Raw genomic sequence first — 13,230 nt, forward strand, 5'->3', positions numbered from 1 at the left:
ATATGCTATAGAGAAAAGTGAAGAAATGTAAGAGGAATGTGGTATGTTAAGTAGGGGGTTATATTTTTATTTAGGATGGTGAGGAGAGACATCTGATGGAAGATGACATTTGAGTAGAGAACTGAAAGCAGTAAGGGTTTAGGCATGTGAGCAACTGGGAAAAAAACATGCTAGTGCGGGGAAGATGCAAAAGCCTTGAAGCAGGAGTATGCTCAATGTGCTTGACATAAAACAAGAAGTCTTTCTTTGTTGTAGCGCAGAGTAAGAAAAAAAAGTAGAGATAAAATCAGAGAGTTAGTAGGTCTTGAAGATCCATGTAAGGGTTTCACCATTTACTCTGAGATGGGGGCCAGGGAATGATTTTGAACCAAGAAGGAACATGATCTGATTTATATGTTGAAAGAATCACTCTCACCTCTATGTCTAAAAAATAGACCAAAGCATTGAGATCAGTCAGAAGGCCTTTGCAATAATCCAGGAGACAGATGATGGTGGCTATGAATAGAGATTTTGAGAAGTGGCTAGATTTTATGTATTTATTTCTGGCTATGATGTAGAGAAATTGGCCAATTTATAACAAGAAGAATTGTATTAGAGAAAAAATGAATTTCCCAGGTGTTAGGCAGTCCTATGAATTTGTATTAAGAAACTTTAAAAATTCTTTTATTACTGAATTTTAATTCAGTATTATGCAATTGAGATCATTAGTTATTTAAGCAGACATGTAAGTAGTCATAAGCAGAGCATCAGAGGGACATGGTAGAACCATGTGCCCACCTATTTACCCAGACAAACCTTTGTTTTGGGGAAACACAGATTAACACTCTTTAACATAGGAGTCATGTAACAACAATGTTACTCAGATAAACTCAAAATAGTTTATATGGGGGATAAAATCATTTCAATTTCATCAACTGGACCTGTTTTAGAAGGAATAACTGTCAAGTGATTAACATTTACTTGTGAATAAATAAATCACCATCAAAATGGAGAAGGGGCAGTTTGCCGTAGATATGCAACAGACTTGAATCAAACAGCGAGCAATGTGGTTGATATTGCTGTTTGTTCTCCCTCCCATGGCTATAGAACTCCTGATTTTTACCTGAGCACATGGTTGCCTGGAACAAAGAATACATTTTCCACACTCATCTATAATTAAATATCAGGATGTGACTTAATTTTTTGGTATTTGGAATATAATCAGAAGTTGTATGCAACTTCCGGGAAGTGTCCTTAAAGGAAAGAGGTATTTCTTCCTTTGTCTCTTTTTCTTTCCTGTTAGCTGAAATGAAATGTGATTGCTGGAGCCTGAACAGCTATTTTGGACCATAAAATGGAAGTCATGTGTTGAGATTAGGAAGAACAAGTTGTGAAGTGCCAAAGGTACTGGTAATTGTGGACCAAGACTACTGACATCCAGAAATGAGCATCTATCTTATTTAAGCCTTTGCTATCTTGAGCTTTCTGTCCTTTGGAGCTGAATCTAATCTTATCTAATACAGGTAGAAATGATCAGGCCACTGTGATAAGAAATAAAATTTGCCAGGGATCAGTCCTAGGACGACTCTTCTTAAATTTTAAATTGAGTTTGATCTACTCAGTAAAATCTTAAACTATTGGAATTATACTAGTGCTTTTTATAAAATAAACATTTCACTTCAATGGAGATACATTATAGAACCTTTAGTGCAAATTAAAAAGAACCAGAATATAAAGTATTCTCATAAAATTGGATGTTGATTCATTTAGTCATTGCCCTAGAAAAGTTTATAACTGGTCATAATTGGCTGTTTTCAATACACCATTCCTAGTTACTAAAAGGTTTTGGGCCAGTGGTTCAATTCCACTCTGGTAATTATTATGTTCTTACATGAATGTGCATTCAGAGTAAATAGACTTTCTTAGATCCATGACTGGCATGCCCACAGAGCTGATGATGTTTATTTTTTTTTTCTGTTTTTAAGGAAATCCCATCTAATTTTCTGTTTTAAATTATGTTTGAACTTTTGAATCTAAAGATTGAAGATCATTAAACATTTTAGATATCATACAGCTAATTTATATATAGCTTACTTAAGATATAAAGATGTCAATTTAACAATATTTTAAGTTAAAATATTCCAATATTTGAATAGAATTTAATTAATGTTGGAGAAAAAAAGTAATCTTTTGGTGGCTATTCTTGGACTACTTATAAATAAATCTGTAAGGATTAGCCATTGAATAATCTGTCCCTACAATTTTCATCTGTATTTCTACATGAGAGGGCTTGTTATATTTGAATAACCAATAAGTTTTGCAGGCTTATTCTTAGTAATTGTTTGAGGTTATTCTCACAATGCCATTTATAACACCACAATTAAAAATCTAGATGAAGAGAAAAACTTCACTATAAATACACTCATTTCTGTCCGCATGCCTTGAGTTGCAATTTTTCCATTCAATGATGTAGAAGATTTGAGCTAGAAGGCATGAAAGCCACATTACTTTTAAATTACTGTAAGTATTATAACTGGTAACTGTAATTACAAGGTAAATGCCAGGTAATAAAAGTATAAACATAGGACAATTTCTGTTTTTAAATTAGAATTTGAGTTACGCTATAATCTCTTTTGGATTAGCTGCCTAAAACTGTCCTAGCCAAGTATTCTGAGAAAACATTAGTATTCTGTCTGTTGCGCATCCTGTAATCACAAACTATTGCCTTAAACAAAGGGACCAAGTAAATTACAGCATATAGTGCACTAATGAGAAATCAAAATAACTCCTTATGATTATGGCAAAATTGCCAACAATTTTGTGATAAAATTCACAGCACTATATAGGAAATGCTTTACATTTAAAGGATGTGATTTGTGTTATATCACAGAATCATACGAATTATTACAGTTAAGTTGAAATTATTGAAGCAGAAATGTAGATAATAAACATAGGCTGTGCAAATAAGGGAATCAGCCTGGAGAAAGTTTTGACAAAAATTAGAATTTAAAAATTCTTGTCTCTCTTTGTTTGTGTATGTACATATGTATCTTGTGTATGTGTATATATAAAATAAATCTATTACAAATATATGCATTAAATACTACATTTTAAAATTAGTAGTTAACTGAAGAAAACAGACAAAAGCATTTTGGAGGGAGAAGGGAGAAAACAAGCTTTCTCTCCAGGTCCATGAAATTTAAAAGGAAATTGGTAATATAGTGTTAAGACATTATTATTCATGATCAAATGGAAATTTGATTATGAAAGTATGCAGAACTTTTCTAATCTTTTATGATTACAAATGTCTCTGTAAGGATTTTTACTCACTTAAATAGCTTAGATCACATGATGGCTACGAGGATACTCTTGTTGTCAGGAAGACCTGGCTCAATTTTGGGCTTTCATACTAATTGTATAATCTTGGGAATGTAACTTAACTTCTCTAAGCTTCAGGTTCTCATATATAAAACAGGAGTAATCACATCTACTTCATAAGGTTGCATTTAGAATTCAATGAGATAATATGCCTGTTAAGCATTAAGCATGATACCTAAGGATTAATAAATATTAGCTATTGTTATTGTCCCAGAAATAATCCTTAGGAATTTTTTGCTTCTAATATGCTGCTAATTTAGTTATAGATTCATCATTGATTTGAAAACAGTTTTTGTTGGAAGAATGAAAATATTATTATATTGAACATTCACATAAATTATAAGACACTGATTTTGGAAAGTTGAAATTGTAAAAAAAAAAGTCTTATTAGACTCTAGAAAATATGGCATATTCATCATTGATTTGAAAACAGTTTTTGGTGGAAGAATGAAAATATTATTATATTGAACATTCACGTAAATTATAAGACACTGATTTTGGAAAGTTGAAATTGTAAAAAAAAAAGTCTTATTAGACTCTAGAAAATATGGCATATTCATCATTGATTTGAAAACAGTTTTTGGTGGAAGAATGAAAATATTATTATATTGAACATTCACGTAAATTATAAGACACTGATTTTGGAAAGTTGAAATTGTAAAAAAAAAAGTCTTATTAGACTCTAGAAAATATGGCATATAAAATGTGTATTTGAGGGTGCTTTCAGTGTCCCACTATTTTCAGGATTTCCTGTACCTTCTGTTCTCAGTGCCTTATTATCAATAGCCAAAAAATATAATAAATGTAATAAAAGACTGATAGATATTGTTTGATATTTAAACTTAAAAATGTAGAATTGAATGCAGGAAGGTAGGCTATAAAGTTGTTTAAATGAAAAAAAAAACAAAACACACCAGAGTTCTTGAGCTGATCCCAAGAGCAGTAAGAGCCGTGATGGTGATTAAACTCCTAAGCCAGTCAACTCAATCAAGCCACATAGAAGATGAGATTGGGGAAGTGACCAAATCAAGGTCACTAATTCACTCCTTCTTACATGGCTCCACACTCTCTCTGCTCTCCTTCTACCTCACTGGCTGCCTTTACTCAGTCTCCTCTACTGGCTCCTTGTCTTCTATGTGGCATGTGATGGTGCACTGTGCTAGGGCTCCATCCTTGGTCCCCTTTTCTTCTCTAACTACACTACTCCTTTGGCAATGGCTTTTGATACTATCTAAACACTAATGACTCCAGGATACACATCTCTGGTTCAGGCTGCTGTTTCCTACTTCAGACTCATATATCCAGTTGCTTATTTGACATATCCAGGTGACAACTTTACAAGTCTGGAAGGGAACTTCCAATTTTCTCTGTCCAATCTGCTCTGTCTGAAGCTTTTGCTGTCTCATTTGATGGCTTCTCCATTCTTCCTATTGCTCTATCCAAAACCTCTTGGGTCATCCTTGATCTCTTGATTTTTCTTATACCCTACATGCAGGAAATTCTGTTGGCTCTGCTTTCTAAATATGCCAGAATCCAACCACTTATCATCTCTGTTTGTACCTCCATGGTCCAAGCCACTATTGACTCTCACTGGGTTACTAAAACAGGTCTTACCTACTGCAATCTATTCTCACTCAAGGCAGAGTGCAACTTGTACAGCCAAAATCAAATCATGTCACTCGTCTGCTCATTCAGAAGAAAAGGCAAGTTCCCACCAATGGCCTGAAAAGATCTGCATCATTTGACCCCCAGTCACGGAACGATCTCTCTCCTCCTACTCTTCCTGTTGCTTGCTCCACTCCAGCTGTACTGTGTCTTTGGCATTCGTAACACACAGGCATGCTCCTCAGGAATTTAGTCTAATTTTTCCATTTGCCTGTAATGCTCTTTTTTCCATATTTCTTCTTGGATACTTCTCTCATATTTTTGAATTTTCATTCATATCTCACATTTTCCTTTAGTTATTTATTTATTTATTTTTATTGGTTATGAATATTCATGAAAGACAAAGCTGATTGTCAACACTCGTGCCCAAGATGTGATGGCCAGATCCATACTGGCAGCATTCCCATTACCACAAATTCCCATTACACCCCGTGTCCCCTGCATCTCACATATTCAATAAGGCCTAAGCTGGCCATTAAATCTAATGCTGTGACTGATCTTATCCTTCATGTTCCTGACCCCCTTCATCTGCTCTATTTTTTTCCATAAAACTTACCAATTTCTAACATACCATCAAATTAGTTTTATTATATGTGTTGATCATTTCTGACTTCCCTCAATAGAATATAAGCGCCAGATGGGCAGCAGTAATTAACTGATACATTCAATGATACATTCCAAGTGCCAAGAACAGTGGCTTGCTGAAAATAAATGCTTAATAAATATATGTTGGATGAGTGAAGAGTCCACTAGCACACAATCATAGAGAGAGTTAATTTCAAGAAAAGACTGGTCAATAATGCCAAATGTTACAGATGATAAATTATAAAAAGCACTTTGGCTTTAACTCTTAAGATGTCATATGTGAACTTGATCAGGGCCATTTCAATGGAATGGTGGGTCAAAAGACTGAGGTCCAATGATTAAATTGGGGACAACAAGTATAAATATTTTTAAGGTAGGAGCTACATGATTGCATTTCTATGCATGGAGGAAAGAAATCCTGTTAGAGGAAGAGGTTGAGATGCTGGAGGGAGAAGAGAAACTTGTCAGGTCTCTGAGGTGGAAACAAAAACAAGGAGAAATCCCCAAAATTATCAATTGGTGATATTATCCTTTCTTTGAGATTGGGGGAACTGGGTTGAGAGTGGTACAGATAAAATTACTGTTTTTAGATAGGGGACAGAAATTTTATGCTTCAGCATTAATTTTCTCAATGAAGGCTAAACCCTGGTTTTCTCTTACTGAAAGGGAGAAGTTTAGTAGGAAAAATAAGTAAAGACTTTAAATTTCTAAACAACTTTGGTGGACAGTAGGAACTCTCTTCAGGGACGTTTAGAGGTTATTGGAGCAGTGTTGAAGAGTTCAGCTGAGGTTAAAATCATTTATTGGCTTCTTTTTTTACATCTCTCAGCAGCCTAGATGTAAAATTTAAGGTGTTGGGATGTGTGGTGGAAAATATGAAAATAAGTAAAAAGCTTAGGAATTGAGACATTTCTTTCACCCCCCTTCCCTCATTTAAAAAATCATTCTGCATTTTTTAAAAAGAAAAAAGCAACTTCCTTTTTTAGTTCAAGTCATTTGCTCAGAAGTAGTCCAGCTGGCTGAACAAGTGTATATTCCATCTATTGGTTGCAAAATTCTATTTGTACAAGTTCAGTTATTAACTTCAGACAACTCCAACTTAATCAATACAACATGACCACTCTTTAAAAATTTCAAACAGGACCGAGCCCATGGTGCACTCGGGAGAGTGTGGCGCTGGGAGCGCAGCAGTGCTCCCGCCGCAGGTTCGGATCCTATATAGGGATGACCGGTGCGCTCACAGCACTCACTGGCTGAGCGCGGTGCGGCCAGTCTCAAAAAGGACAAAAAAAAAAAATTTCAATCAAAAATTTAAGTTGCATATGTGTGAAAGGTCAGCTAAATCATGTGATCTGTGATGTAATGAAACTGAAAGTGCCTGCTTTTTCTTTATAAAAATTATTAACATAGTCAAGAGCTTTCTCCATCTTCGTCATGATCGAGAAGTTCTGCTAGAGTTCCATAGTAATAAACTGTCTACAGACTGATTTACATTGGATCTTGCTCAATTTCAAAAATCCTACAGGATGTTAGTATTGATTGAAGATGAAGGTTTGCCAGGAAGTGTAGAAGAAAAACAAGGTGGAAAGGAAATTTAATATGTCTGCAAATAATCAACCACATTGAATATTGACAAAATAAAATAAAAATTTTTAAAAAATATGTCTGCAAACCTGCATGTGTTGTGATGCACCATGGGGACAAGCTTAGGGGGTGAAGTAAAAATCAGGAGTTAGAAAGAGAAGGATCAGAGAACTAGTGAAACGTTTGAGAACAAAGAACATCTATACTGGTGTAATAACTTTTTATAGCTGGAATTATTCAAGAAAAGAATGGGTTACTTATGAAGCCATCTTTTCCTAGCTAATGAACTGGGAAAGATAAAGCATAGGCTGTCTCACATAGGTACCTGTCAAAAGACGACATAGAAATGAGGCAGGGTGAGGCTATCTGATTTCTGATGCCCCTTCCCAAGCCAAGATTCCATGATTACCCCCTAGTTCCTCATTCTCTGGGATACAATTCCTCAGTCCTTTCTTGTATTTCCAATTAGGATATACTTGTACTTTGGCCTAACCATTGAGAACCATTGTTATTTTTACAATATAATGATGAGAGTAGAAATACAAATGAGAATGTATGTTGAAAGACATCCAGAGAATAAGACTCTACAGAGTTTAATGTTGGTTCACCTTCATCATCCATCAGCCAAGTGAGACTTAACCATTAAGGGAAGTTGTCAGTTACCTAGACTATCTCTGAATACTTGCTTTGGTCTATAGAATATGGAAGAAATGAGAGTGGACCAGTTCCAAGTCTAGGTCTTAGGAGCCATGGGTGCTTCTTCTTTTTCTCTTTTGTAATTCTGTCACCATCATATGAACAAGTCCAAACTGGCCTGCTGGAGGATGACAGACCCCACAATGCAAAGACAAGTCTTCTCAGCTGAAGTCATCCCGGAGCAGCTTGCCCTAGCCAATCCATCAGCTAACTGTAGATGCATGGTTGAACCCAGCTGAGACTAGTAGGAGAGCCACAAAGCTGATCCACAACTCATTAACTATAATAAGTCCTTACAGTTTTAAGGAACTCAATTTTGAGTGTTTTGCTATGCAGCAGCTCCTAACACACACAGATATGTTCAGCCAATGTCCTGGCATCTGTAAGCAACTAAACCCCTCTCCCAAATATGTTTAACTCCAAGTTCCTTGTTATATAAAATAAGTACATGTCCATATCATCTAAGAAGTAATAACAAGTTAGTATAGTAACAAGTATACTAATAAGTAGGATAGTCTGTCATTGGAAGTGTAAGGTATCCTTACAAATGAGATGACTCACTCTGACAGGCACTTTGCTGGACTCTAGGAATAGAAAAGTAAAATGAGCAAACACACATGGTTCCTCCCCTCATGGTGCTTTCAGAGCAAGGGGGAAGACTAGACCTAAAATTAAAATAGAATTTAACCATATGAAAAGCAAGATTAAGGAAAACATTGTGTGCTGTAAGATTGAATAGCAGGGAACCTAATTTAGCATTGTATTATTAAACTTGTTCTTTTGGTACTCACAGAGATAAAATACTCTGGCAGTGGTCTGTGTACTTCTGCAGGTCCAGACATTTTCAAGGTCTCTATAAGATTTTGGATTTAAAAGTACTCTATGTACAATAGCCAAGAGATGGAACCAAACTAAATGTCCATCAACAGATGACTGGATAAGGAAAATGTGGCATATATACAAAATGGAGCCATAAAAAAAGAATGAAATTCTGCCATTCATAACAACATGGATGAGCTTGGAGAAAATTATGTTGAGTGAAATAAGCCAGGCACAGAAAGAGAAATACCACATGTCCTCAATCATAACTGGGAGCGAAAAAATAAACAAATAAATAAAAAAGAAAGAAAGATACAACAATCACAACAATATGTTGAACTTTCAAAAGGAGAGAACAGAACTGTGGTTATTAGAGGTGGGAAGGTGGGAAGAGGAGTTAGTGAGAAATTGGTAAAAGGTCACAAAGAATGATTATGTTTTGTAGTGATGAATATAGAATTATCCTGATTTGATCATCACATATTGTACACAGGGGTCGATATTCAACTCAGTACCTCACGAATATATATAACCAACTATGTTTCATTAAAAAAATTTAAATAAAATTATTGACTTAAAAAAGAAGTTTTAAATTTGGTAAAACAGTTAAATGTAAGCTCTGGAGTCCCACAAGCTTGATATCAAATCACTTCTCCTCTAATTATGATTTGGGAAAGTTACTTAGCCCTTCTGAAGTTTTCTCACTTGTAAAATGGTGTTACAAGTACTAATATCACAAAGTTGTTGTGAGGTTTAAGGGATAATATACAAAAAGAAAATTTTTATCAGAGGGCCTGGCACATAATATTAAAAGCGATATTATTATTTTTTATGAATTCTGCAAGGTTACAGGATTACGTGAAAATATCCTTGGCAAATAGCAGCATAGCATTTTGTAATGTTACAAAAGTTTTAAGATTCATGCTTTCTGCTCTTTACATTAAAAAATATCCAATAATAGAAGATTTAAAAGCCACATTTCAAAAATTATGCCTTGCAAAGAAGGTCTGCAAAAGCAAATGTTTGGTTTGTACATTGGAATAAGCATGCATCTAGTATTCAAAAATTGACATGTATTTTGGTTTCTGGTATATAAATAATATGCCAAAACCAGTGAAACAGATTAATTATTGAAATAGAATATATCACTTCAGTTAAAATATGTACACAAGGCTTCATCTTCCAAATCACAAAAGATTAACAGATTTTCAATCACAAAAAAGAAACAGATTTGAGGATTATCTTTGGCTTGGTTTAATAAATAATCTGTTTTATTCATTTATTTTATTTATTATAAGTTGGTGCTATGGGTTAAATGTGTCACCCAAAAGTTCATGCATTGGAAACTTGATCCCTACTATAACAGTGTTAAAAGGATAGGAAATCCAAGTATGGTATTTGAAAGGTGGGGACTTTAAGAAGTAATTAGATTATGAAGACTGCGACCTCATGAATGGATTGATTCATTCATGGAGCAATGGGCATGGTTCTGATGGCTTTAAAAGGAGAGAGTAAGGTTAGCTCTCTTGCTCATCCATTCTTACCATGTGATACACTGAGTTGCTGTAGAGTCACCCCACCAGGAAGAAAGCCCTCACCAGATATGCTCCCTGGACTTTGGACTTCTCAGCCTCCAAAGCTGTGAGAAACAAATTTCATTTCTTTGTAAATTACCCAGTTTGGGGCATTCTGTTACAAGCAATATAAACAGACTAATACAGTTGGCTATAACCAAATTTTCCCCACAATTAAAAAATACAGGAATATGTTCAAGATGAACAGTATTACTTAGTAGAGCAAAGAGATTGTAGTTCAAAGTAATCACAATATTTTTATGTCTATAGCAAATAAAATAAAGCCATTGATACTTCTGAATTTTTTTCAGTCTTAGTTTTTTTATAAAATGAGTTTAATGTACTTTTTCAGTTCATTTTATTTCTATTATGTTTTCAAAAATAATTTGCCTTTTAAATGAACTAGAATAACTATAACTATTCAGTCAATTTATAATTATAAGGGACAAGTAACAACAAACAAATGCATAATGTGAGTGAACAAACCAACATTTCTAAACTTAGGACAACCTTGTGAATATACACATATAAGCAAAGACTGGAAATGCAAGGAAAATAATATCAGGAAAAACACCAAGGAGGAGATATTTATTATATCCCATTTAAAACAACTTTTAATGTAGCTATATTATGATCTTGTAAAAAATAAAATCCTACATTTATAAAGATTTTAAAAAATCATTCTGTAACTAGGACAGAACATGATTTTCAAGTAGTTTGTCATCTAAGGTTTTACTTAATCATGAAGTACTCTGATTCAACCTTCCCCACAGGTTATTTTGTTAGTTTCATTATGTTCAATACAGTCAGATGACCCAATTTTTTTTAATTATTAGATTTTATTTTTAGAACAGTTTTAGATTTCAAGACAAATTGAGATAATAGTACAGAAATTTCCATACACATGATTTCACCTATTATTAAACTTTTACATTAGTATGGTACATTTGTTACAATTAATTAACCAGTATTGATATATCATTCTTAACTAATGTCCATAGTTTATTCCAATTTCCTTAGTTTTTACCTAATGTCTTTTTTCTGTCCCAGGGTATCATCAAGGTACCATATTACATTTAGTTATCATGTCTCATTAAGATGCGTGTTGGCTGTGACAGCTTCTCAGACATTCCTTCTTATTTTTTGATGACTTTAATGTTTTGAGGAATACTAGTCAGATATATTACAGGATGCTCTTCTATTGAAATTTGTCCACTGTTTTTCTCAAAATTAGACTGGTGTTATGGGTTTTGGGAAGGAAGACCAGAGAGGTAAACTGCCATTTTTATCATTTCATATCAAGGGTATATACTATCAACATGATTTATGACTGCTAATATTAATCTTGATCAGATTGCTGAAACACTGTTTGTCAAGTTCCTGCACTGTAAAGTCTCTATTTTCCCAACTCCATAATGCTCTCTTCTAATGGAAATCACTATATACAGCACACATTTAGGGAGTGGAGAGTTACGTCCTCCTTCCTTTACGGTGGTGTATCTATATAATTTAATTGGAACTCTTCTGCACAGGAGATTTACCTCTTTTCCCTCATTTATTAGTTTATTCAATAATTTATTTACATTGGTATGAACTCAGGGGTATTTATCTTATACTTGGGATTATAATTCAGCATTAATTATTTATTTTGTTGCTTAAACTACTTCAGCTTTGGTCATTGGTAGCTCTTGTAGTTGGCTCCTGTGCTCTTTTGACATGAGTTTTTTTTAGAGGACCCATTTTTTTCTTTATGTAAACTCCACTCTAATGCTAGAGTGAATCACTGAAAAGACTGTGAAAAAAATCCCTCAAATCTTTGCAGCGACAGAAACAAGAAATGATCATTGTTATAATAGCCAAACTTGAAAAGGTGAGGCAAAAAAAAGAAGAGAGAAAGTGACAAAATTAGGATCCAAAGCATTATGGACACAGTAATGATCTTTCACTAGCAGTGCACCTGATAATTATGTTGCAAAATTCTCTCTAAATCTTTTACCCGTTGTGACATCCATATTTAGCAAAAGAAGATGGTATTAAATTTTGTCCAATGCACACATTAAAAATCCTAGAAACTGTACTCATCCATTTTAGGATCATACTTAACAAGAAGCCATCTGTATACATAGGAAATCACAAAAGCTGCAGTTTGTTTATTAGCCTCAGATTCAGAAATGCTTTTTCTCTTTGGGAATTAGAATATCCCAAATTTGCAAATTATTATTAAGTAAAATTCTTTGTAGACTTGTAGGTAACATTTTTAAAAGAAATAATGGGCTTGGTTCTTCCACTGTTGGAAGTGAGTCATGTTGGACCATTTCTTGAAAATTCCCAGGTTTTCAGGAAAACGGGTCAAAAGTCCAGTGGGGGGGAGGTGGGGGGAGGGGAACAGGAAAGAATATGATTCTCTACACCATATAAACTGAGAAACAACAGAAAACTTCCATAGTTCCTCAATTAGTCCAACTCTAACTGTGGAAGCATGCTATTACCAGACAAAAAAGTGGATCTAGGAGTAATCTTATATGCCCTTATTTGTGAAATGAATTATTGTTCTGCTAATAAACACCAATCACCATGCACACTTCTTAGGAACAAAAATACCACATAAAAGCCCAAGCAATGTTAGAATTGAGATAGTTCTTCAGATTATACTGATAATTCTATTTATTCACTACTTTCTAAGATGGGTACACTTGGAGGAAACAGTTCCAATGGGTTAGAATAGGGCCTGGGATCAGATTGCCTGGGTTCACATCCCACCTCTACCTGTTGCCAGTAGAGTGACTTGAACAATCCCTTTCTGTCTTTGAGTCTCACTTTTTTTTTTTAAACCTGAAACTTACTTCATTAGGTTGTTATGAGAATCTGAACATGAAAAATCAGGCAAACAGTTTAAAGTTAGGAATGCCAATCTCTACATATAATAAACCCGTTGGTTAAAAACGCCAAC

The sequence above is a fragment of the Galeopterus variegatus genome, unplaced genomic scaffold (genome assembly GCF_000696425.1).
Source record: "Galeopterus variegatus unplaced genomic scaffold, G_variegatus-3.0.2 Scaffold1920, whole genome shotgun sequence".
Classification (NCBI taxonomy): domain Eukaryota; kingdom Metazoa; phylum Chordata; class Mammalia; order Dermoptera; family Cynocephalidae; genus Galeopterus; species Galeopterus variegatus.